Source organism: Neophocaena asiaeorientalis, unplaced genomic scaffold (genome assembly GCF_003031525.2).
Source record: "Neophocaena asiaeorientalis asiaeorientalis breed wild unplaced genomic scaffold, Neophocaena_asiaeorientalis_V1.1 scaffold24, whole genome shotgun sequence".
Classification (NCBI taxonomy): Eukaryota; Metazoa; Chordata; class Mammalia; order Artiodactyla; family Phocoenidae; genus Neophocaena; species Neophocaena asiaeorientalis.
This window is the reverse complement of record NW_020185317.1, coordinates 4,677,697-4,701,647: the sequence shown is the minus strand read 5'-3', so window position 1 is coordinate 4,701,647 and position 23,951 is coordinate 4,677,697. Positions and strand designations below refer to the sequence as shown.

Genomic DNA, 23,951 nt, shown 5'->3' with positions numbered 1-23,951 from the left:
CCCCTCGGCCGGCCCCTCCGCCCTCGGGGTAGAGGGGAGTGGCCGGGCGCCTCCAGCCGCAGCGCAGCACTTTGCAGCGGCTTCGCACTCCGCAGCCGGGCGCGCACTGGAGACCCGGGCGCCGCGCGTCGTGGTGGTGTGGGAGCGCGGGCGCGAGGGGCAGGCAGCCGCTGGGCAGCGTCCGCCGGCAGCGTCCGCCAGCAGCATCTGCCGAGCAACTGCGCGGGAGCCCCGCAGCCTCGCGGAGGGCCAGCGTCCCGGAGCGCGCCGGAGAGGGAGGACGACAAGGAGGCGGAGTGGCGTCCGGCGAGGTAGTGCGAGCGCTTTCCCTCTCTCTCCTGCCCTGCCCGCTCGGTCCTTTGTGCCCGGGGTCCCTGTGGCCCCGCCGCAGCTCGCGGGACACGGGTCAGCGGGGTCTGCGGTCTCTCCTCGGGGCCAGGCGGCGCTGCGGCGAGAAACGCGCACGCTGGAGGTCGGGGAGGGTGGTCGCGACTCTGCAGTTGCTTCGGGGGCGGGTGGGAGAGTAGAGGGCGCTAAACTAAGTTATTCTTACTTTGCCCCATCCCCTTCGTACCTGTGGGCAAAGTGGAATTCAGGTCTTCCTGGTGTTCACCCACACCCCTCCATCTCTCTGGCCCACAGCTGTTTCCTGGCCCCCTGGTTCTATGGAAGGACACGGGGTGGCCTCCTCCGGGAAGGAAAGCGGAGGGAGAACAATGGGGCGTCCTGGGGAGTGGGGTTCAGGTGCGGCGTGCCCCGGCGACGGGGGAGAAGGGGCCCAGGACCCGACGGGGCATCCTGCGCGTGCAGCTGAGCTATGCTCCTTTGTTCCGCCGCAGCGGAGGGGGCTGCCTTGGGTCTCGTTTCCTGCCCGGGATGGGATTGATTCACGGTCCTAGAGAGGGAAGGGGAGGGGGCGGGGCTGGAATGGAAACCAGATTAGGAATGGGAGTCCTGGAGGGTTCTTGCTGGGCCGGGGCAGAGGGTTGGGGAGTGGGTGATGTGAGTGCACTGGAGAGTTGATTACAAACACACAGCATTTTGTCCAAGGGCTTGCTGTGTGGGTTTCTGGAGCTTATTTGTAATGCTTTGTTCAGGCTGCGGCCGAGCGTTTATTGCTTCAACAAGTTGTGTACTTCCCTGACTTCTAGGCGCTCTCAGTGTTAGTTTGCTGAAATCAAATCTTCTTAATTACAATGGAAGGAGACTTTTTTTGGGGCTGTGAATCAGGGTATTTGTGTGTATGTATGTGCCTGTGGATCCGTGTTTGTAGCTAGTAGATATTGGCTTGAATGGGTAGGAAGCAGATTTTATAGCATTGATTTTGACATAGAATAATTTTCTCCGTTGTAATATAGTAAAACAATTTTCCAGGAATGTTTGGGGGGGAAACCACTAGAAAATTAGACATTGCTAAATAAATGAATCAGATTAGGTAACACTGAATTGAAAAACCTTTTACAGTCTTTCCCAGAAAACACATCATACACACCACCCTTTGGGTTTTCAGTTGAGGAGTCGTGACTTCTGTGCTTTCACTCCCCTAATGTGGGTCATTTGGACTAGGAAAGGGAACAGTTGCCACTATGGTGAATGGGAATTATTTTTAGGGGGAGGTAGAATTGAATGTAATGTGTTGGGCATATGTTAAGTGACCCTTTCCTAGATTGGAATCAAGAAGCCCAGGAGGATTGGTTGACCTCGGGAGGGAGCCAGGGTGGATTGAATGATGAGTGTTTTTTGAATGGAGTATTCCAAGCAAAACCGTTTTGGGAGGAGGCTGACATTTCCAGGCATTCATGGTTTGTGCCTATGGGACACTGGTGGAAGGATCCCAAAGCTGGGCTGAAGGTTAGAATTACTGTGGTGATAGTTGAGGAGACATTTAGCTATAGTAGTCTGGCTGAGGCAGGGCTGGGAAATGACCTAGAGCTGCTTCTTCGACAAGTCTGAGGGCCCACCGGTGAACCACCGCATTGGCTATTCATTTTAAGACAACCAAGTTTGAAAGTCTCTTAATCTTAGAAGGGGAATGAAGAGCTTACTCCTGGGGAAAAAAAATGTTTCCTCCCCACTAAGTGGTAATGGAAAAGAGCTCTACCAGCTACCGTGAGGGTTTGTCTTTTTCTTGGAGGATGTGGTCAGATTTTCAGGCCAGGCTGGAAAACAGTGGGATTTGTCCTCCAGAGCCATTATGATGTGCAGTTGAGGTGGGATGTTGTCCAACCGTCAAGCTGTTTGTCATTATAACTAACACACTGCCTGGCAAAACATTGTGTCATGGGCAGCGAACAGAGGGAGACTTCCTTCGTTATCGTTGTCTTGCCATTTTGGACTTTTCGTTTATGTTGTGAATTGTTTTGTAAAATATAGCACAATTGGATTCCTCCCAAGTACTCATTGGAATATACATTAACAAAATGCAAAGCGTAAGATTACTGCTACCAAAGACACGGATGGGGAAGCCTCTTAAATAGTTGGTCTCTGGCTGCAGGCCGTCCGATGGATTCCCCATGTGTGATGAGGCTGGCTGCAAGCTGCACCCTCTTCACGGGATGGGATGAATCATCACTTTGTCAAGCCTGCAGTTAAAGACTGACTCTTCCTGGTTGCTTCACGGTTATGCAAAGCAACGTGGAGCTTCCGACAACAGTGGGGAAGGAGTGGGGTGTAGGAGTGGGCCAAGAGGGGAATCCTCAGAATGTAGGATGTTAAAGGTTTTTAACATTTGTCCTCCTTTTGGGTGAGATTCTTCTCTCGTCCCCCTCCCTTCTGCTATTTTCAATAGCTGGACCTTTGGATTTTAATTAAACAGCCTAATGGTAGTTAAAACTGTCATTTAGTATTTACTGTGTGAAAAGGATTTTACACACATTATTTTATTAACCCTCACAACAACTTGGTAAAGTGGGTATTATCTCCATTTTACAGTTGAAACTGAGGCCCAGGGAGTTTGGTAACTTGCCTAGTTGTGTAGGTAACTAGTAAGGGGTAGAGGTGAGATTTGAATTCCAATCTCTGATTCCAAGGTCCACACTGTATGGTATGATATCTTTTAATACTAGGAATGACAGCAGTTTGATTATGTGATCAGCCCTTTGCAGATTGCAAATCACTTATGCATATATTATCATAATTGATTTTTTCAAAAACCACTGTGAGATAGGTTTGGAAGGCTAGATTAGTGACATCGCAACTTTTCAAACTGTATTATTGTTCAAAAGCTTTGCTGTTTGATGGCCTGTGTGAATAAACTTTAAGTGAATGAAACTTTAAAAAGTTAGGCTGCCAATGTTTAAAAATAAGTTTTTTTGGGGGGTGAGGGGACATTTAAAAGTGGTGGAATGGAGTAGACTTATAGTCATTTGATATTTATTGAAATCTATTTTAGCCCTTTCTATCTCCCAGCCTTTATTAGAACACTGCCCTTTGCTTCTTTACTGAGACCCAATGTCAGAGTGTCTTTTTAGAAGAGGAATAAGGAGGGAAGGAATGTGATTATAAAGAGGAAGTGGGACATCAGAATTGGAGTCATACACAGCAGCAGGCCGTAGATTTTCCCAGCACATGCTTTTTGTCCTGGCAGTCGCCTTTTACAGAAGACATTCTTCCTTAGGGAAGTGTCAAGGGTCTTTCTTTACAATATCCTCTGAGATCATCACATTTCTGAGCTCTGTGGGAACACACATTCCACAGGATTTCTGTGCTCATCTTTTCCCCACAGGGGAAGTGAACAAGCCTAGGCATCCACGTGAAAGTGGAATGGAAGTGGTATCCGTCCTTGGGGTGGAATGGAGTATGGTGCCAGGCAGGAGTCTCCTGACCTTGACCCAGGGGTGACCGCCGAGTGCAGGAGCAGAGTGGATTCGAACACTTGGTGTCATCATCGATTATTTATGGATTTCTCATCATGCTCCCGGGCAAATGGAAAAGTCAATATTGGTTTTTTTTGTTCCTAAGATAAGACTATGAAGACTGAAAGTTCTACTGTTACTTTTTAATTATTTCAAGCCAAGACATCATTTGGGGTCTTCAGAGACTGCAGTATAGGTGCAGTAACTTCTGTCTCCTGAGGCCATTAGATTCTCATCCATTGGATATTTAGAGGGGATGCACACATGTGGTCTGCTGAGTTCTAACCGAGCACTTTCCAACTTACCAGCTGAGAAGGATGAAGGATGCTCTTGTAACCTGTCGTTGTAACCTGTCGTAGGTTTCTTTTCAGTTGCCAGTGTCTTCATCAATTTGTATTGTATTAAGCACACAGTTGATGCAAGGCTATGCATTAAAAAGCAGCAAAGGAAATCCATTGTGTATCAAAGGATGTAGCAGAGCAGTGCAGTGTGCCCAGAGAGTGGATGCTGGTGAGATGACTGTGACAGCCGTGGTGACCAAGGCCACGCCAACACATGCTACTGAGACAAAAGCATGAGAGTGGGAGGAACCCAAACAATGCCTGTTCCTTCTTTGTCCTTGGTTTTATTTCCCCCAACCTCTGATGGTGCTAAAGGGGTTGGGTCTCTGAACACCTGCCTCTGAAGGCTGGATTGGTTGGGATGTTAGGAAGTCACTTTCTGGTGAATTCGTTGCCTGAGGAGAGAGGAGAGGATCCGTTTTTGGACCCTGAGGGTGTATAAAGTACCACTCCATGGGAGAAGGTGTTGAATTACATGGTCAGCCCTGGTGTACAGCAAATCCTTGGTGTCCTCCTGCTTTCTTCCCTCCCCACCTGCCAGCGTCCCAACCTTCCTCATCCTGGTTCAGCATGGCTGTTGATTCAACCCCACTAAGGCTGTTCCTAGACTTCAGGCATATTTGCATAGTGGACAAGAAATGCCAAGTCCCCAAAGAATTATATTTTGTTACATGACATTCATGCTGCTGTCATTAAGTAGTGGGTGCTGCGCTGTGTCATGCTGTGTCCTGGGTTCTCTCCACAGCCTGTTTCATTTAAGCCTCATTGCTCTCCTTCAGTAGGAGATGTCTGTAGTTGGGAGAGTTGGGTAACGTGCCCAGGGCTAGTAGAGATCAAGCCCAAGACTGTGTGCTTTACAGAACAACGTGCTGCCTCGTGGGACAGTGTTCTTGGAAGCTCTGGGCCACTTTAAGGAGTGAGTTTTACAGAGTTAGAGAGTGAGCCCACCCTGACAGTCTCTCTCTTCCTTTGTCCCCTGGAGTCAGGGTTCCTGCGTGTGTCCTTGGTTGGACCAGGGCTGAGGATCTGGTTCAAATGCTTCTGAGTTGCTCTTTTTTTTTTTCTGGGTCTTGTGCTTGGCAACCCTGCATTATTCTCCTCCCCCAAGTGAGGGGGATGTGGTGAAACAAGATTCAACCTGCCGGTGGGAGACCAAGGAGCCAGCCCTGCCTGGTTGTCTTTCTCACCCTCTCCTGGTCACTGCCTTCTCTGTGGGAATCTGCTGGCCTTCTGGGGATTTTCAGGGGGTTTGTCTGATCTCTGGTCTCCAGTCTTTTCAAGGACAGTATGCTGCTGGTCATCCAGTCAGAGCTCAGGGTCTGATGCATGTGGACGAATTGGTGGGAGCACCATTGCAGAGCTGGAACTTAGGGGATAAGACTTTGGACAAGGCAAGGAAGAAAAGAATTGGTATAGAATTTATACTTGTCCAAGATAGGCAGTTTTTGAAATTGAGGTCTGGAGATAAGTGAAAATTGACATCCTTCCTTTGCTTATCAGATAAACAACAAGGCTGAGCTTCTAAAAATACCAGGTGCCTGGCTTTCCTAGATAGCTTGGAGAGGCAGGAGGAGACCAGGTCTCTACTTTCCAGGGACTTTCTGATCAATCCTGCGTGGACTCAAGATGCTTTGAAGTTACACAGATGGCTTCATTTTGCTGTGTTGAAATGAAAATACAATTCAAAGTTGTACAAGTTTTTAAACTCGTAAAAAAAAAAAAGAATTCAGCATCCTTGAAGAGACTTTAGAAAATTGCATTGAAAGGCCAATGGGACGGACCAGGTTATTCGTTACTGGTTTCATTATTGTGTGTGTGCATATTATTTGCCTGCTCATTTTCACTGGGTTCGTGAAAGCATTTTCTGCACACTTCAACCCCCAAATTAAAAACAAACCAAAAACCTTGATTGAAAACCTCCTGCTGGCCCCACTTACTTTTGCCACTGTGCACCTTCTCTCTACTTCCTCAGTGCTGCTTCCTTTTAAATTCTATATTATTAGACTCTGAAGCGCTATTTGCAACGTTCAGGTTGCAAATAGGCCCAGGTCCTAGCTGCTCGTTCTTTCCTTTGAAAGGGCTTCAAAGGGATCATCACTATTTTATTCATTTTAGAGTCCCTGCCTAAATGCTTTTAGGAAAAGTTTAATTTCTATAAACATTGGGCCTAGGCCAATTTGCATGGCTCGTTTTTTTTTTGCATTCCTCATGCAGTCTGCTTACAGTTGTAATAAGTTGACTACAGTTTTGATTTACCCCTGATGTGGTGAGCTGTCTCGCAAAGAGTTCTCACTTGCTTGAACTCTTCAGGCTGTTGAGAGGTATTCATAAAAATATATGAACTGCCACATTGGGTCAGACTCAGGAATCTGCTTTCTGCAGAAGCAGAGTACTAAGTATTCTGTGACATTGGAGGAGGGGGCTGGAGTTAGACTTTATAACTTTAGTAGGTTTTGGGGCTCTCTCTTCAACACCTATAATTGCATAATCTCTTAAAAACCTCTCATCCATATATATTTAAACTCATATATTCAGATTCTTGAATTGTTTATTTGTATCCTATATTTAAACATTTCACACCTCCTTTAAAGGTAGAACTTGACTGTATTGGTATTTTGACTTCGAATGTTTAATTTTTGGAATGGTAGAGTGATGAAGTTGAAAGGGCCTTTAGGCCACCACCATAACTACTTACTTGTATCTGAGAACTGCTCAGGCTCAAAAGGTTAACCAGGGTCAGATCTGGCATTGGACTCCAAGGCTTTTAACTTCTTGCTCAGTTTTCTTTCTAGGGGAATATCTCACTGTCTCTCCAAACCCATCTAAATCCACGCTTAGTGCCCATTACCTAATAGTTGACCGTCTTTGATGTAACTGTGCTAATAGCATTCTTATCATCATCTTGACTTTGGATTTCAGAAGCATCACCGACTTCTCTATTTTCTGTGACTCTTACATCCATCTAATCAGTTACAGTGTTTGGTTGATTGTTGCCTTTTATTTTCAAATCCTTAAACCTCTATTCTGGTTCAGACCTTTAAAAGGCTGGTTTACTAGAATACAGCATTTCCCAAAGTGGGTTGTTCCATGAAAAGTTTGTAAACGTTACTGTAAAAAAGCATTCCTTGGGCAAGTAGGTGTTGGTTAAACAACATTTTAAACAAGTTTCTTTAAATAAACTTAAAAAAATAAGTTTCTTCTTTACAGAAGGCGGACTTTTATTTGTGACTGTGCACTGTGGATCTCCAAGAGGGAGATAGGGTATGCACATGTCCCAACTTATGTGACCGGTGTCCCACTTTTTGGCAGGATCATTGTGTAGATAATATTGCTGTAGTCACTTCATTGTACCGTTTGTAGATCCATCACTGTCTGGCTTTCTATGGGAATATGTGTTCTCTGTGAGCCATACTTGGTTCTCTCTGAAACATGTCTTCTGCTTTTTTACCTTATTTTTTTCCTGGATCTTTCCTTCGCCCTGGAAGCCCATCTCTACCTATTACCCCTACGCATCTCTCACAACCCAGCTTTCCTGAACTTGTAGCATTTACTGTTTCACAACTTAAAATGGAGAAAATATTTGAAAGAGTCAAAACATTGGAAGTAACATTGTATACCCATAATAGTTAAATTACTGGAATTCACACAAAATGCCGTTTTCCATATTTGTGTCAGTTGATGAGTCAAACGCACATCGCATTCTTCTCGCTCCCTCCACACAAGTTAACTTGCACATATATTCTCCAAGCATGTGACTTGTTTATTTTTCAAAAATTTTGTGTTATTGGAATTGCATTCAGTTTATATAAAAATTTAGAGAGAATTGAGATCTTTATGGTCTCATGGCTTCCGGTCTGCAACCTGATATACTTCTCTATTGATTTAGGTCTTTTATATCCTTCAATGAAATTTTATAATTTTATGTGTAAAAACTCTTTCACGTCTTCTGTTAGACTTGTGCCATGGTGCTTTATGGTTTTTATGGTCATTGTGAGCGGAATTGTTTAACACATTTCTGATTGGTGTTGCTGGTATACAGGAATGGGGATTGATTTTGTATTTGTTTACTGATGGGTTCTATTTTTTTTTGTGGTATGCGGGCCTCTCACTGTTGTGGCCTCTCCCGTCGCGGAGCACAGGCTCCGGACGCGCAGGCTCAGCGGCCATGGCTCACGGGCCCAGCCGCTCCGCGGCATGTGGGATCTTCCCGGACTGGGGCACGAACCCGTGTCGCCTGCATTGGCAGGCGGACTCTCAACCACTGCGCTGCCAGGGAAGCCCCGATGGGTTCTTGATTGATCACATTTCAACCTGTGTTTGCTATAGGAGCCTGGAGTCGCGTGGCGTTTCTAGTAGAGCGTAAAATAACAAACCTGTAACGGAAATGTCATAACTCACTGTAATTTAAAAATTATATATGATACTTTTAGAAGTAAGGGGAGGTGGAGGTGTTTTTTGTTTCTTTAATGCATTCATGTATTCATTCATCAAATGTTGGTGTGCCTAGTGTGTGCCAGGCACTGTACTAGGCGCTGAGTCTTTAATGGTGAGCAGAGCAATTGTGTTTCTGTCTTCATGGAATGTGAGGGGAGAGAGACATTGCGGAAGTGAACATAGACATTTATGCCATATTTATGAATCGTGATATTTGCTATGAAGGGAAAGGACAGGATGCTGTGAGAATAAGAAAGATGGGGAGGGGAGACTTTGGATTGGGGGTAGAGGGAGAGCCTGTCTGAGGAAACAGGCATTCATGCAGCTGCCTGAAGGGTGAGTTGGTACTGCTGCAGGAAGAGAAGGATGGTAGAGCTTTCCAGGCAGTGAAGAACGGGCCCAGAAGCCCTGGGGTGCAGTTCTGCTCTTAATGATAGGTTGATGGAAATTTTAGTAATTAAGGACTTAAAAAGTGGTACTTCTTAGTAAATCATCATAATAGTGGTATTTAGTAATGTTTAAGTATGATGACATGAAAATGTTTATTTTTGACCAGTATGTTCCCTATCCTCCTCAAATGAAACTGCCCAAGTAAAGAGTGCGCTGCCTCTGTGACGGGGCTTGAGTGGGGCTACTGCCCATCCCCCAACCCTCCCTCTACCCCTTGAGAGCTGCCATTGCCCTGAGTACTGGTGGCTGCTGGGCACACCAACGTCCTGGGTTCTGTACTATTGGACTGGGTCTTGCTCTGAGGTCTGGAGAAGCCTTTTCTCTCCTCCCGGGAGGGCTCTTGAGCAGGGGGGGCCACCTTTGGCCCTTTCAGTGTCTCAGCCCTCTCTCTCCCCTTTCCCTCTGGCACCTTCTCTAGAGACACACTGAGGGCTCTGATGTGAAAAGGGTGGGGTGGGAGGAGGGGTCTGGTCTGAGTTAGGCACACTTCATTCCACCTAGAATCACCGCGCATCGCGCATCGGTCATCGAGGCTTTGCACCTGGGGCAAGCGCATCAGAGCCTGGTTCTCTTACGTGGCAGTGAGTCCTCGCTCAGTGGGAAGCAGTGTGGTGCAATGGTGATGGGCTGCGCTCTGGGGAAAGTACTGGGTTTGAAACCTGACTCTGTTTAGCAGCCCGTGTCCTTGGCCACATAGCTTAATCTGTCTCTGCCTCCGTTGTCTCACCTGCAGTATTTGGGTAATAGTAGAGCCTTCTTCCTTGGATTGTAATAAGGATTAAATGAGTAAACACACGTGTGTCCATAGAATAAGCAGTGTCAGGCACAGAGCAAGCGCGCAGTATAAATGTGAGTTGCTACTCAGTCTTTTCTGAAAATGGATGCCTGGAGTTCTTCCTCCTCTTCCCCCACCAGATATTCAGATCTGTTTGATTCCAAGCAGTGCATATAATCTGTGAGTTGATACGGGGCTCTAGTTTCTCCTCTGAAAAATATATAGGAAGAAAGATGGCAAAGAAACCAAAATGTTAACAGTGATTGTGTTAGTGTAGTAGATAGGGATGACTTACTTTTACAACGCTCTTTATTTTCAGCATTTTCTGTAATCTGGTTATGTTACCTCTGAACTAAAAACAATACAAAAAAATCTTATGAAGAAGCTCAGGCTGCAGTTGCCTCAGCGGTTCACTAAAGTGGAGCCGAAGAGGGTGGCACGCCTGGGGTCCGCCTGCTCTGATTGTGTTCGCAGGTGGAGTAGTTTCCCACTTATGCTTAGAGTTGCAGGAACGCAACAGTATTTAAAAGTCTTCAGCAGAAGCATCCCAGGAAGTTAGAAGAGGGGGATGTGGATCCTTGTGAAACTCTTCCTTCTTTGAATGTTACTTTTTCTGTCATTATTTTCCCTTTGTTGTCTCTTGCTCTGCTCCCTGAGAGTGCCTCTGGCCATCTGTTACTCTCTTTGGTCTGTTTTACTCCCCTCCCCTTGAAAACCACTCCTTTCAATACCCCATCTTTCTCCTTTACTTGCTTGTCACATGGAAATGATGCACACATTGCTACAATTCCAAGTAAAGACTAAGTTTTATTTCTTATTTTTAATCATAAAAATAAATGTAACTTTTCACCCTCAGAAATCTACATTAAGTTGCCTTTTGTTAACTCATACCTGGAATTAGTGAATTAACTTACTAACTCACTAAAGTCTGGGGGAGTCTGTGATTTCCTAAAAGCACCAAGAATCTTGGGGCACTTGGGAGACTGAAAGGAAGGAGAGATTAAGGGGATGCTGAAGTTGAATTTTTTCTCTTATTTTGCTGAGGGTCATCTGTGTGGCTACCATTTAGTTATGTCTCCGAATTTTTAAAGTTTTCCAAACTGAAAGAACTGAATTCTGGAAAATTACCAAAATACATTTTTTAGAAAGAGAACTTTGCCAAATTTGACACATTTCCTTAAAAGCCCATTGATTTCAGTTACCTTTTAAAAAGTTCAGTGAGCTTTCCAGTTTTCCTTTCATGTGCCTCTTGAATAATTGTGAGTGGAGAAATGGGCTTTCCTGCTAAGTTTGTTTTATCTACAGGAATTTATTTTTAAGCAGTGGCTTATTGTAAGTGTCTCAAAATTATACCGACATGGATTTCAAAGAAAGTATGACAGCATGTTGCTACTCAACAGAATAGCTATTTACTTGAGAAATATTGCTAATTTCAGTGAGATTTCACAGTTGAATGTAAAATCTAGTAGAGGGGATTTAAATTAAGGGATACCTTCCTATACCTTATTCCATAGTTTCTAGTGTTCTTCATCTCCAACCACAAATGCCTAATTTGAACCTAAATATTTAGGTGCATTCTTTCTCTGCTGTAAGGAAGTCTAGTTTAGTTGGGGTAAAATCTGGATTTATAGGATGGGTATAACTAGGATTTGGTATTCACTATTCAAAAGGAATCATCAGCGGAGTACTTTAAATTAGAAGCAACACGTATACCATTATTGAGTAAGGCAGCAGTTGTAAAAGGTCTGTATTATCACAAGCCCACTAGGTACAGACGTGATCTTGCATCTTGTCTGTTTCACTTCATATACCCCAATACACGGTGGAAGAGAAATCTCTTGGGTTTAGCTGACACGTGCGTGCCGCAGGTGTTGAGAAATAATGGTAAAACTGTCAGCCCAACCTTAATACTTGCTGTTTGTTGCAATTGAAAAAAGAAACAGAAAAGTATAGGTAAACTGCTGCAGGAAACATGTGCCATTATACATCCTTCGGGGTGACCTGTTTCGTATCTTGTGGACTCTGGGATGGAAGAGTTGACAAGTTCTCTCCTTGGATGGGAAAGTGCCCCTTCCTTACCTGGCAGTCAGCGAGCCTGTCAGACCCTGGATGCAGCGGGGGCTTCACCTTCTGTGATTCTGCTTCCAGCTTTGCACTTGCCCTCTTGGCAGCAGCTCACGTGTGGTGATCTTTTCTTACGAGAACAGTTAATGACCATGGCAGATGCTGGGAGCCCACTTCTGCAGTTTTGCAGCTGTTTATGTGTCCAGTTGGACTTCTTGAAAGAATTAATTTTTAGGATCTCACACTGAGGGCTACAAGTATAATAGGATTTAGGGGGCAATGTTATTTTGTGGGAGTTAGTTTTGGATGTTGCAACAGACGTAACATGAAGGTAGCATGGCAGCTGAAGGGAATCCTGTAGTAAGATTCCCATTTATCCTGAAACCAGGCAACTCAGAAAGTCCAAGATTACTAACACTCACTTTTGGATATTTTGTACTAAAAAATCATCTTAAGAGGAAACATGACAGGAAGTTTGGAAAGTGGAACTAAAAAAGACTCTTCTTGAGTTAACTAACTCTTAAAATATCAACTATGGTCATTTCTGAGCATTCCTTTCCAAGTTTTCTATGTGTATATTTTGGAATGATTGTTATCATAGAGTTCATGTATTTTCTGTGCTGCTGCGAGTTTCGAGATACATTTTATAGTTGTGTTATTCCACTGAGTACCGTAATTTCCTGAAACACCTCTTTTATTGGGCATTTGGGTTGCTTCCACCACTTTGCTGCTGTAAATAATAATACTGTGATGAACATTTTTGTGCATATAACCTTTTCTCTATTTTGGGTTATTTTCTGACAGTAGCTGTTGAGAATGAGCTGATTGGGTCAATGATTGTGGTGACTGTTGTGATGTACCCCTCTTTAAGCAGTGGGGTGGATGTAGTGTAGTGACTGGATTGGAGGGGGCAGGGGAAGTGGTGGTCTGGGATGACTCCCAAGTTTCTGGTCTGTGTGATGTTGGGTATGGTCGTCACAGACAGGCTGAAGGGGGTGGGTTCCATTTGGGATGTGGGGCCTCCAGGCAGAGAGGGAGGTTCAGCAGACGCTGGGGCTCAGGGACAAGCCAGGGCCTGAGGTCTGGATGGAGGGACTACCAGCATCTTGGTGTGGTCGAAGCTGTGTATGTTGTGAGGATCACTTAGAGGGCGGAGGGAGAAGCGGGGAAGGTGGGTGATAGAAGTCTGGGAGACATTATTTTGTGACAAGCGGAGGAAGGAGAAGCCACTAAGGAGAATAAGGAGTGGTGGGGTGGGAAGTGAAGAGCCAGGGAGATGTGGCCAGAGGGAAGCCAGGGCAGGAGAGAGTTTTTTTTGTTTTGTTTTTTTTCTTATTTGCTATCTATATATCTTCTTTGGTGAAGTGTCTGTTTAGGTCTTCTGCCTACTTTTTTTTTTTTTTTTTTAACATCTTTATTGGAGTATAATTGCTTTACAGTAGGAGAGAGTTTTAAGGAAGGAGTGCGCGGGCAGCAAACAGGTGGTGACATTCTACTTGAAGATGTTTCAGTGGCACATGCCGAGTGAGCTGTGGGTGCCTAGGAAGGGTGGCAACTGTCAAAAGGTAGGCTGTGTCGAAAGCTTAGCGGTGGAGGAAGAGAGAAGTAGCCAGTCTTACCAGGGCTTATAGGACGGTATATTAGTCTGCGTGGGCTGCCATGACAAAATGCCACGACTGGGTATCGTAAGCAACAGAAATACATTTTCTCACCATTCTGGACGCTGGAAGTCCAAGATCAAGGTGTCAGCAGGTTTGGTTTCTTTGAGGCCTCTCTCCTTGGCTTGCAGATGGCCACCTTCTCACTGGGCCTTGTATGCACATCCCTCAGTCTGTGTTGGCTGTGTCCCTGTCTTCTCTTTTTATAAGGACGCCAGTCATGTTAAATTAGGGCTCACCCTTATGGCCTCATTTTAACTTAATCACCTCTTTAAAGGCCCCGTCTCCAAGTACAGCCCCATTCTGAGGTACTGGGGGTTAGGACTTCAACATATGAATTTGGGGAGGGGGTGACACAGTTCAGCTCCTAACAGATGGATTCTAGGCCTGATGACTAGAATCCTTTCTCCTTCCTCCGTTCCTCCCCCCAAACACACACACACACACACACACACTGTTGACCCTCTGCTGCTTCTCATCGTACTCTTGTCTCTTGGCTTTGGTGACCCATGCTCTGGTCTCATCTCCCCCTCGTCCCTTGGTGTCCAGGTTCTGTAGGTTTGGGCCTTGGCTTTCCTCTCCTGCTAGAATCAAGTTGATTTATTTGTCTTCAACTCCTTCTCAACTATAACTCAGTTTCAGGTAGCAAAGTATTAATTCTCTCAGGTATAAAAAGTTGTGTCAGGTTAACCCTGTAGTAAATTTTATTTGATGATAAGACTAAACCATTTTGTAATCTTGTCCTCGTGGCTGCTTATTTCACAGTTTAAAAGAAAAACAAAACAGAACAGTGGGAACATTGATTTAGGTCAGGGTTCAGTCAAAATTGATATTTGAGTTTATCTCATATTTTACAAATTAATATTGTTGTTGTTGTTTTATCCCCTTGAGTTTGGTCTTGGATGCCTTTTTTTCCCAAGAGCGTATGTTGGTTAAAATAAGACTGAGTGGGTAGCTATCCCAGTAGTGCCTGGGGGCAGAATTATTTGGGTAGGTATGGTTATTACTGCCTTTTTTTCCTTCAGATGTGGCTTTTTTTTTTTGGAATTAAAACTGTATAGAAGTTATGATTATCCTATTTGATGCTGAGGAGGGAGGCTTTACACGCATGGTGTTGATGAGGGAGTTGGGGTTAAATTGTGGGTATATGTTATTTAAACTGTGGTTGGTTGCACTGGGGTTTTTGGTGTGCATGTGTTTACATGGTGTTTCTCTCAATAGTCTGTTGAAATATATCAGTATGATTTCTACGTAAAAGTTCATATTTTTATTGAAAAGGCTGACTATCAGATTTCTAAAAGTGTATAAATTACGGATAGATTTACTGTTTGGCCACCTAAAATAGCACCCAGATTTTGCTGGGCAACCTGGAGAGGAACGTTTATCTCTGTCAGCAGTTATAAAAGAAGTATATAATTTTAAAGTATGAAACTCAAATTTAGTTTTTAATAGTAACTTATGTGTTTATTCTTTCTATCTTTAAGAGGCAGGTTATTGGAATGAGATGTGACCTTGTACTCTTGACTCTGTGTCTGGTTGTGGGTTTGAAGTGTTATTTTTGTGCTTTCTTAAATGACTTAGGCACTTCTGACTATACATTTGGGACAGAATAAATGTGGTAGTTGGATATGGTTTTGAAAAACCAACCAGATTTTTAACCTGGTAATACGATAGTACTATTCATTCTTATAATTGTCTAGAGGCTCATGGCTTTAGAAAACTCTGTGAGCTCTTAGGGGCCTCCAGATTTGCTGGATTAGTGGGTGTTCTTTTCCTTTGTCAAATATATCAACTGATGCCCATGACACAGTAAATGCCCAAAGTCAGAGGGCTACCCTGTAGTGTGCTCTTGAGTTTTTGTTCCTACCAGTCTATGCTTATGTGGACTCAACTGTGTTTATTCCCAAGCCTGTTTATGCCAATTGTACTTATTATTATATTTAATATAATGATTTAAAATATACGTGCAAAAAGAATTGTTTCTATGAAAATTCATGTGAATGTTTGTAAACCACCTAATAAGTTTGTAAAAATGATTACAGCTGATTTAGGAGTAACTGAAATAACTAAAGGATTTGGAGGATCATAAAATAAAAGTATTCCCATTAATGTTGTTAGTCATTCAGGATAGGTAGATTAATTTGTGGCTATGTAAAACCTGGGAATCTTAGTGACTCAAACGATAATGCATACTCACACTGGGTGGCCATTGTAGGTCAGGTGGGGGTCTGCCCCGTGTTACCCTGGCCCTCACTCCAGCGCATAGTCTGATGGAGCTGTGCCCTCTGGAACATTGTTGATCCCTGTGGCAGAGGGAAGGGCGGATGTGAAACCTTTATGGCCATACGCCTGAATTCAGCAATTCAGGGATAGATGGTCTTCCCACAGAGGGATTATCGAGCATTTGTTAGGAATAGTGCAGTCCACCCCACACTGCGTCCCAGGTGTCTTTACAGCCTCACTCTTCTTTAAAGAAATTAGACTTGGAGGATGAGGCCATGAGGATGTTTTACAAGAGACCACTGGGTACTACAGTCAGTGGACATACACTCAAAAGGCCTCAGCGCTACAGAAAAAGATTGGAAAAAATATATTTTTATAGGATTTATTTAAAATAATAGGTTTAGGTATGTATCGTTTACTTATGACTTCCAATGTTAACTGACCTTTAAAAAAAAACAACCAGCCAAACTGTCTATCATTAGGGATTTGGATGAGAGAGCCTCTACATGAGTCTTAAATCCTCCTCTCTCTCTTGTGCCCTCCATCAAATTAGTTTCCCACCTTTTATGATAAATTTGTCTGTTAGTTCTCTTGAACTTATCCTCATTTCATTTCTATTAGTTCTACCCTCGTTCTTATTCCTGAACTTCTAGATCCGTGCCCCAACTGAATTCTCTACTGCTAGCTTGTACAGTGCATTTATGCAAGTAGAAAAAGGTGTCCTTTAGGGCAAACACAGTCCCTCAGGAGCCTGACTTGATGTCAGTCCCCATATTCCCTCTTGGCTGGCCCATTTTTATGCAGTGCACAAACTGAACAACTGCACAGAGCAACCCTACTCCCTGCTTCTAGTCACTCTCCCAACTAATTCAGACTATTGCCTGATCAAATAAATCTCCTTAAAATTTTTGTTGTCCCTGTGCCAGCTCAAAAATTTTTGATGACTCCCAATCATCTATAATGGCTGTCCTCAACTTTATTTTCCATCAGACCATCACCAGTGACTGTGGATCACACGTGTTGCCTTCTGGATGCACTGATGTCAGTAATGACAGCAGTGTAGACAGATGAGGCAGGCTGTGTGATGCTTCCCTCTCCTCTCCCACCCATTTCCACCCCCTCAGCCCGCACTCTCAGACTTGCCTCAGCTTACCTTTCCTTCCAGCTTCATGGCCCAGCAGGGCACGACACCAGCTGTCTTCTGCTGCCATTCTGTCTAGACACCATCTTCTGAATATGTCTTGTACCTCTTGCTTTCAAGTTCTTTACCGCTTAATCACATCCTACTCATCCTCAAAAAGGACCCTCAAGGTCAAGTTTCACCTCTTCAGCCATCCTTCTCTAATCCTCCTAGACCATGATAATAGTTCACCTCTAAACATAGATGGTAGGCTCTATCTTCTTCTTTTTGTGGTGAATCATCTGCCCTAGGTGAGCACTTGTTTTATCAGTTATATTGCTCTTAAGAATTTTTTTCCCCAACTAGCTTGCTAATGACTGGGGAGCAGTTGATGTGTCTCTAATTCTTTCTTCTCCCAGTGCCTATGCATCCTAGGTGCATAGGTCAGAGCAGTAGGCTGTGCCTGGTTAATCATATAATTCAGTTCTGGATGGAAGCTGATGCTGCTTCTGCCTAGCCACAGGATATTGACCTACTTTTCCCTCCTTATCTGTTTGTAAAATATTTGTTGAACATGGTGTGTTCTCCCGGTCACAATGAATGTTTGTCTCTCCCTTTCATATGTACTAAATGCTAAAGTGCTAGTTAAATCAGTGGAAAAAACAATGGAGAAGAAAAGTTGGTATGTAGTTTTAATTTCTAAACCTTATAATTATAATTATGTCATTTAAAGAGAACGCTCTGTAGTTTTTATATCTATCTACCTACCTACCTATTGAGAGACATGATTAAGGGTAGAGTGTAAATTTTAAGTTTTTAGGCCTTTTGATTTGATGCTTTACAATATAACGATGTGGTATTTTGAAAATCTTTTTTTCATAAATTACTTGTAGAAGGAAATGAACTTTTCTTAATCAGTCATACACAGGGTAGTGCACTATTAAATGTTTATTTCTTACCAAAACTTCCGTTGGGAAAATTTACTGTATGGTTCTATACTTGGTCAATCTGGTTAACAGTTGATTTTTGTATAGCTTTACAGGTTAAGTGCGTGCTCTATTCAAGGGAAAAAATATGTGTTTATATGTTGGGGGCATTTGTATATATGTATATGTATCCTTATGTAAATATATGAAATAATTGCTGCATCCTACAGAACTTTTGGAAATTAACAGAACTATTATTAAAATTTAGTTAACATTTATCAATTTAAATTTAGTAAACATAGATTTTGTTAAACATTTTAATTTGTGACTTAAAAAGGGTTATTTAGTTATGGCATGTCTTGTAAGTTGCTTTGCTGAATTGTGTATTTTTTTAGTTCTTCGTAAATACTTTAGAATGTGTTTAGAGATATGGAAAAATTATGGTGCTTTAAATTCCAAATGAGAAAAACTAGAAAAAAATTAACCGAGAAAATATTTCCAAATTCGAATCTGATTGCTGATTTTAATCAACTTAGGTGAAGTAACCCACTGCAATTTAGCTATTTTTTCTAAAAATTCTTTTTCAGTGACAAAGTTGTTCTGCCTTCTCAATTTACATTATCAGTGTCATTTTGGTAACATCTTAGCTATTTTTGTTTGATCGATTCTGAACTAATAAACATTCATGAAGCCCTAACGTAAATATATAAACATCTCTCTCTTTGATTACGTAGTGTATTAGACTTTATTTTAGTGGATAACTGCTTGAGGAAGCTTCTGAATTTTTATTATTCCAAAAATACTTTTTCTTAACCACAAGCACAGAGGCATTACTGAAGATGTACTGTTGAGTGATGCACATTTTTCTTTTACTGTATAGGTTTCTTTTTTAAAATTTTTATTGGAGTATAGTTGATTTTATATAGGTTTTTAAATGTGTAATTTGAGATCCCTTTTTGCTTTCTTAACTAGATGCATTTGTTAAAAAAGCCAGTGCCATTTTGCAGCTAACCATGTAGTTGTAAACAGAGAGAGAACACATTCACGTGTCCCTTGATGCCTTTGCTCATGGTGATGCTGTTGATTTTGTGCATTTCCTTCTGTGCTGTGTATGGTTAGACCCTTAATACATTTTTTTGCTGGTGAGGTCAGAGTAAAGAGAGCTGCTTTCCTTAGATGTCACTGGGAAAGTTTCTTGTGGACTGGCATTTTTGGTTTTTAACATTCTTTGTAACCAGACCCAGGATGCTTGCGTACCCCAAAATGAAGGAAGTCAGTCTTTCCAGAGTTGAGCTTTTTTTGGTTGAATCAGTAATGATGGAAGCTGGGACAGGATCTTAGGAGATGATGTCTTCGACCCCTTTGTGGGGAAACTGAGGCTCAGAGCTGGCAGTGTGCCTAGGATCACACTGTGCGCTAGCTGCAGAACTGAGTCTGCAACATGGAACTTGTGGGTTTTTTTCTGGAGCCACTGTGGTGGTCATTCCAACCTCTGGTCTGTTGCAGAATGCAACAGCTGACATTTCGCGGAGAGATAACTTGCTTCCTTACCCCGTGGTGGTCATTCCAACCTCTGGTCTGTTGCAGAATGCAACAGCTGACATTTCGCGGAGAGATAACTTGCTTCCTTACCCCAAAGAGTGCACTAAATTCAATACATTTCCCTCCATTGTCACTGAAAAGAGCCTGAATGACTGAAAGGTGCCTTTTTAAAAGAAGGTAGTTTTGCTCTGGTGTACCCCAGGCTATTTTATGTGAGAGTCTTTGTTCAGCCAGATGTCTTCAAAAATTGATTTATAGGGACCCCCAAACTGATGGCTACAAGAAAGCCTACTTGGGTGCCTCCTAGGTGCAATTCACCATACTTTGAATTATAAGGGAACATCTTGAGTGCTTGGATGGTCTGATCAAGTATGTAGAGAGCAGAAAGAAACACTGTACAAGCGATGTAAGCAGGGGGAGGGGGCAAGGACAGGAGGACTCGGGTGAGCGTATTAGCATGTGGGACTAGACTGGGACCCTCTGATTAACAATCCAATTCATTTGGAAGGAAACTTGATTTTCCCCAGGTGACTGTATTCTATTTAATGACCACTGGTCGTATTTGGGATCCGCACACCGGCCAGGAACCAGTCAGAGCTGTCAGGTGTGCCAGTTACATGTGAGCTGTTTTATGTTCACCTAGGGGTTCCAGGGTGTCAGGTTTGCCAAACTAAACACGTTTTTATTATTGGAATATTTTTTAATCCGCATGAGGGAACAAATTGAGAGGACTGTGGGTTATAATTAGCACATCCCAGTGCAGCTGAGTTTGTGTTTCTGGCTATAACAGTGGTTTAGAGTTTTTGGCTACTTTGTCCCACAGGAACTCATAGCCTTTTCAGACGTTAGCTCATGAGTTCTCGTAACATCCAGTATAGGACAGCATAACCATAGGTTCCCCCTAAAGCCAGGATGGCTTGCCCTACATTATTGACCTTCTAGGATTTTGGCTGGTGAGGGTACCATGCTTGGGGAGGGGGTGGAGAGGGAGGGCTGGGGGTGGCTTTCAGACCCAGTCTTGGGGGTGGGTGTCATTCTCTGAAGTCTCCCTGCCCTTCAGCAGTTGTTCCTGCCATGACTCTGCACAGCTTCCTCCAGGAAGTGACAGTGGGGACAGTGATGTTGGCTGCGTTCCTCGTCCGGGTACTGAACTCCATGGGGTGTCTATTTCAAATGAGGCAGTGCTTGAGGTTATTTGCATGGACACACCTGCCAGAAGACAGCAGGGAAGAGTAGGGGAGCTCTTCAGGATCAGGAGAAATGGGCATTGCGAAGGGAGGGAACTAACATCTGGTGAGAGCCTCTCGGGAGTCAGGCTTTGCTTTCTCGAAAGAGAAAGTGGGGCTTCCCTGGTGGCGCAGTGGTTGAGAGTCCGCCTGCCGATGCAGGGGACATGGGTTCGTGCCCCGGTCTGGGAAGATCCCACATGCCGCGGAGCGGCTGGGTCCGTGAGGTGAGCCATGGCCGCTGAGCCTGCGCGTCCGGAGCCTGTTGCTCCGCAACGGGAGAGGCCACAACAGTGAGAGGCCCGCATACCGCAAAAAAAAAAAAAAAGAGAAAGTGGAGTGGATGTTGTCATCCCTGAATTTTTAGATCAGAAACTTGAATTCCATAGATGAATTCCCTTGGATTCGAGCTTGGGTCAGTGATTCAAAGCCTGTGCTGTTCCATGTTGGGGTGGATCAAAAGGGAATTCTCAGTCCTGGAAAAGTCTTGCAACTAAACCTGTAGAAAGTTACTCTTTCCCAAGTAAAGCTTCTCTTTAAAAACTGTGGAATATTCTGACCTTTGGTGACTTAGGAATTAGATTGAAGGGTGTGTGTAATATTAATATAGTAAGTGTGAAAGCCTACTGTCAGAACAGATAGGAGAGCTTCCTCACCCTGGCTCTTCCAGAAACCAGATGTGCAACATCTGCTGGGTCCATTTCTGTCTCTTAAAAGAAGGTTTTGCCTGGGATCCTAAGAAATTTTGCTCACACATCAGAAGAGATAGTTTGTAGTAATCCAAAACCTTCAGTGTTGTCATGGCAGCCAGTTATTTTTGACTCAAAAATCTTTCCAATTAGTCTAGATAATACATTTTTCATTTCCACTGTTAGAAAAAAACTTTTTTTTAACCTGTCACTTTATGAACTGTGAAGTTCTATCTAGATGCTATCTTTCAAATCCTTAATAAATGGAATGTGCCCGGGGTTGAGGGGAGCTGAGCTCCTGGTTGATGGCTTTTGGTTGATATGGCTAGCCTTTCTCTACCCAGACAGAAACGAACCTTGCCCCTGACACTGAGTGGTCCTGGCCCGTCTCTGGCTATTCAGAGGAACCCTCTGGGGTGTGAACTCTTAGGTACCCAGAATGTTGCATTAATTGCCTTTCCCACTCACAGAGCTTTTTAAGATTTGAGTCTGACTTTATGGCTTATGGGCTTCTGTATGCTTTTAGCTGTTTATTTTCATTCCCAATTCAAATCTGTTCCATTGTATCATTGCCTGATAATTTAATGTCCTTTGTGTTACCCATAGTTTGAACTTAAGACAATAGTTATTGTATGGAAACTGCCCAGTAGTTGGGCCTGTTTTTCCCTAAATCCAAGATAGTAACAAAAGCCCTCCTACTAGCAGTCTATTATATACTCTTAACAAAAAGCTTTAGAGAAAAGTGGGTAAAACCTCAGTATGTAGTGGTTTTAACAGTGGAACACAGGATTGGAAAATCAGATAACTATGTGAAGTAAACGCCATGAATCGATATACCCTGTCTAAGCTTCTGTAAGGAGGTGTGTTGATAGGAGTGAGAATTGGCATCCCCTCTGCCTTTTTGCAAAAGCATGTCACGGCCCACTGTCTCAATCTCTGGGGAGCCCTGCAAAGCACCCCGAGTGGTTCTGTGTGGCCCACTAACCCCTTCTCCTTTGAGAACTATGCTGCTTGAGTAAATTGCCCTAAAGAATGCAATTTTCATTCCGCTTGCCCTTAGCTTCGTAAATACTGAGAAAGTGTCTCGCCGTTCGGTTTCTAACCCGAGTCTCTCATGATCTTTCCTATTCTTGGGGAACCATGCGAGGCTGTCTGACGGGAAGGGGAGAGATGATGGAAACAGCCCTGGAAGGAAGAGCGCGCGGTGTCCCTCTCACACGCATCATTTACCCGCTCCGCACCCCAGTGCCCTGTGAGCCAGCCCCCTCGGCCAGGCAGCGGGGTCTTCGCACATGGGGAGCTCAGGCCTTCTCCAGGGGCCGGGGGAGACCAGCAGGCTAACAGCTGTGCTGGAGGAGTAGGGCTTGCTCAGAGCATGCTGCCTATGGGGCAGCGCTGCTGACACTGGTTGAAGTCGGGGGATTTATTTAAGACAAGCAGCTCAGCTGAACCACTCTCAGGATCTAAAGCAGCTTTTCTGTCTGTCCCAGGTGGTCCTTCTTGTGAGGTTTGCCTTAGGGGGCGGGGGAACTTGGTTGGGGAGAGATGAGATGGAGGAGGATGGCTGGAGTCCGGCTTTGGAGTCATGTCATCTCTGATAAGGAATTTTTTTTATTGAGGTAAAACATACATAATGTAACATTGACCGTTTTAACCTTTTTAAGTGTGCAGTTCAGTGGCATTAAGTACATTCGCACTATTGTGCAACCATGTACCTGTTAAACAGCAACTTCCCGTTCCCTCCTCAGCCCCTGGTAACCACCATGCTAGTTTCTGTCTTCATGAATTTGACTGCTCTAGGACCTCATATAAGTGGAGTCATACAATACTGGTCCTTTTGTGACTGGCTTCAGTTAGCATTATGTCCTTAAGTTTCATCTGTGCTGTAGCATGCGTCAGAATTTGCTTCTTTTCTTAAGGCTGAATAATATTCTGTTGTATATATATGTCACATTTTGTTTTGTGAATAATGCTGCTTTGAATGTGGGCGTTTGAGTCTCTCCTTTCATACCCTACAGTAGAATTGCTGGGTCGTATGGCAGTTCTCCGTTTCATCTTTTTGAGCATCTGCTAAGGCATTTGAATATTAGCTTAAAGACACTGGAGAGTTATTGAAGGATTTAAAGCAGGACTTACCTGATCAGACTGTGATTTAGAAAGGCGACTTCGGTGGTGTGGCCCATGGATGGGGGAAGGAGAGGGCTGGCAGAGGCTGTCGGGGAGACCACTTAGGAGATGTTGCCTTCAGCGTGAGAAATAATGAAGGCTGAGCTGGGGCAGTCACAGTGGGGAAGGGCGGGGAAGGGATGGAGTGGGAGTGATTAAGCTGATATAATCAAGGAGATAGGTTGGCTGTGAGGGAAGGAAGAGACAGGGAGAGGCCAAGGATGGGAAACTGAATCAGTTGTGGCTGTGGAATTTAGGGGGAGTGGAAGGGTTTTGCTTTGCTTTTGTTTTCTTGTATTTTGGTGTGTGATGATACAAGAGACAAATTTTGGATGTATTGTGTACATCTTTGTGTGCCGAGATGTTAGACACAGCCAAGTGGTAGAGATGATTGGTGGGCAGGCTGTTGATAATATGGGTTGCTAATTTGCGGGAGGGGGAAAAGCTAAAGAACAAGGGGGCAGATGGCCATGCAATTTGGCT

General features: G+C 43.8%; 1 protein-coding gene across 3 annotated transcripts in view; it reads left to right on the top strand.

Moving 5' to 3' along the window:
* The first annotated feature begins 108 nt into the window (after positions 1–108).
* The window catches only part of MYO1B (myosin IB), a 184,638-nt gene continuing 160,795 nt past the window's right edge, over positions 109–23,951 (top strand). Inside the window, exon 1 of one of the 3 annotated variants that reach the window (XM_024733654.1) lies at positions 109–311. The gene's annotated coding sequence lies outside the window, so the exon portion shown is untranslated. The remainder of the gene's footprint in view (positions 312–23,951) is intronic. The other 2 variants (XM_024733655.1, XM_024733656.1) reach the window with 2 other exon arrangements.